The 2,876-nt window shown below is 43.7% G+C and overlaps 1 pseudogene; it reads right to left on the reverse strand.

Annotated features, from left to right (window-relative positions):
* Positions 1-242: 242 nt before the first annotated feature.
* Positions 243-1,429, reverse strand: LOC102856522 (annotated as a pseudogene).
* Positions 1,430-2,876: the final 1,447 nt, after the last annotated feature.

Raw genomic sequence — 2,876 nt, forward strand, 5'->3', positions numbered from 1 at the left:
TAGGAACCTTGGGGTCCTTGCGGGGAGGCGGGGTGGGGGGGGAGGAAGCCTACTCTGTCTCCTCCACGGCCTCCTATGTGACCTATAGGTCCCCCAGTACCTCCACAGAGCTGAGGCAGCGTGTTCCTGCTCTCATGAGATGGCATTCATGGGAGGCTTCTTCGGTGAAAGAGAGACTAAAGTTCCCTTGGAAATCTTTCCCATCAAACCACTCCACAGCAGCCTTGGAAGTCAGGAGGTCTTCATGGGGCACTTTTGTCCAGATAGGTATGGATTGTGAGCTGCCCATTCCTCTTGTTAATCTTAAGAACCCAGCACTGCTTAAATAAGTGGATCAGATCATAGAGTTACATTGTCATTTAATCCTCGCACATAAATTTCACTGTTGTCAGTGTTCATCTGGATCCACAGGTGGCCGCCTGCATCAAGATCTGGTCCTTCATCTGTGGGTCCACCAAGCTTATTGAAGTCACCTCGCTCACCAGCACCAGTTCCACCACATCGTCTTCCTGGCCCACCACTGCCCATGCCTCCACAATCAAACCCCACCTCTTCCCCTGCTCTAGTTATCAAGACTACTCATGCTTCAGTTCTCTCCTGCTCTGGAAAATTCTCTAAACTCCTGCCCATTGACACCCATGCTACTGAGGTGTTCCTATATTAATGAACTCTGCTGTCTGTAGCTGCTGTTCTGTTGGCTACATTGACTGGGAACCTGGCTAAAGGACTCAGTCAGGGAGGGGTGGGGGGGTCACTAGTGGGTGGTCATAGCTGCTTGGGTGACTAGAGGTGTTCTGCTGAGAGGAATTGCTTTTATCATAGCCAGTTGGTTGTGGGAAGAATAGCTGGTAGGTGGGTAGAATGGAGGTAAACTGACTGGATTCCTGGGGTAGCATCCAGGTACCTGGGAATAACTGTAGTTACCATGCTGATATGGTTGTCACCTTCTGTGTTGTACTGAAGTTGGTTTTTCCTAGCGGGCTTGCTACCATCTTATGGTCTTGCAGGTACAGTGACTGCTGGCTGCTGCCTGTATGTTGGATAACCAGGCTGAGTACCATATGCAGACTGATCCACATAGGAAGCCTGGATGATGGTCACTGGAGCAATGATGTTATTGTAAGCATTAGTGCTCTCCTCCTGGACAGGCTAGCTGTAGGCTTGGAAGGCAGTTGGAATACTATAGCCAGTAGGGGGCTGTCCAAAAGAAGTTGCTTAGGTGGTCTGCCCATAGGTTGCAATGGTATGAGCCTGGTTTAGCTGACATAAGTGAGTTTCCACAGGTTCCATAACTTTTGTTGCTCATATGTCTGCCTGGTGGTCTGCGCATAACCTTGAGTGATGTAGTGTAGAGCCTGTAGCCCTGCTGGGCTGCAGCTTGGCTGTAAGAACTATAATCTGTGGATTCCATTCTCATATTCCTCCTCATTCTATATCTTAAATTTTAAAAATTGTATTTGGACTGTTAATTTTAATCATCACACTCTCCAGATGCTTTCAAAACTTCATCCAGAATTTTGGAAATTTTCCACTCCCAACTCTCAAGAATCTTTGTTCTTTTGTATTCTAGAATTGATGCCTCTGAGTTGTGGTGCTGGAGAAGAGTGATGAATATAAAATGAACTGCTAGGAGAACAAACAGATCTTTCCCGGAGTGAGTAAAAAACCAAGTTGTTCCTTATAGGCAAGAATTTTGAAGTTCTGTCTGAAATACTTTGGACATGTTGCCAGGAGGTACCAGTCCTTGGAGAAGGACATCAAGCTTGGGAGGGTAGAGGGACAGCACAAGAGAAGAAGACACTGAGTGAGACAGATTGACTCAGTGACTGGGGATCTGAGGGTAGAAATGTGAGAGACAATGAAATTGGCTCAAGATAAGGCAGGGTTCAGAGCCATTGTACATAAGGTTGTTGTGAGTTGTAAATTACTTGACAACACATAACAACAGTGGTACATCACCGAAATTCTACCCTTCCATGGGTCAAGAGCCTTTATGAAGCCCTCACTGCAATTGTTGTTGCTGGTAGATACTTCTGAGTGAATTATAACTTACAGCAACCCTATAAAAACATACCTGAATCTTGTCCTATTTTGTACCATCCTAAACATCTCCAATACACTTGATCCCATTGCTGCAGTTACTGTGTCAGTATATCTTCTTCTATGTATTCCTCTCTTTCACCAACCATCCACCTTTCCAAGCATAATATTCCTTTCCAAGTAATAAATTCTCCTAATAACATGTCCAAAGCATGGGGGATAAAGCTTTGTCATCCCTATTTCCAAAGAGCAGTCTAGTTAGTGCTTTCCCAAGACACAGCTGTTTGTTTGTTAGGCAGTCTTCAAGATATTCAGTAATATTCTCAAACACCACAGTTCACAGATATCTAACTTCTGTCAACTTTATTCATTGTCCAACCCTAAGAAGCATAAAAGTAATTGAAAAGACTAGGTCCTGAATCAGACACAACTCAGTTTTCACACTGGCATCACTGCTTTTCAGTATTGTGAAGGTGATCTGATAATATACTTGCCCAGTGAAATACATCTCCTGATCTCCTGACTGTGAGTACCAAGTGTATTGATTGTAGATGCAAGTAAGATTAAATCATTGAGTTTCAATCCTTTCTTCATCAATCATGATGTTGCCTATTGGACAGTGGTAAAGATCTTTGTTTTCTTTATACTGAGATATAAACCATTTTAAAGGATGTCTTTGACCCCTGAAGCAAGTATTTGGGGTCCTTCTCGCTTTTAGCAAGTAAGGTTGTGTCATCTGCATAATGTATTTTATTGAGTCTTCTCTTGATCATTATGACACATTCTTCTTCATAGAGCCCAGCTTCATAAATTTTTGCTAAACATACAGATTGAAC

This window comes from Elephantulus edwardii, unplaced genomic scaffold (assembly GCF_000299155.1).
Source record: "Elephantulus edwardii isolate Elephantulus edwardi_28Jun2011 unplaced genomic scaffold, EleEdw1.0 scaffold00013, whole genome shotgun sequence".
NCBI lineage: Eukaryota > Metazoa > Chordata > Mammalia > Macroscelidea > Macroscelididae > Elephantulus > Elephantulus edwardii.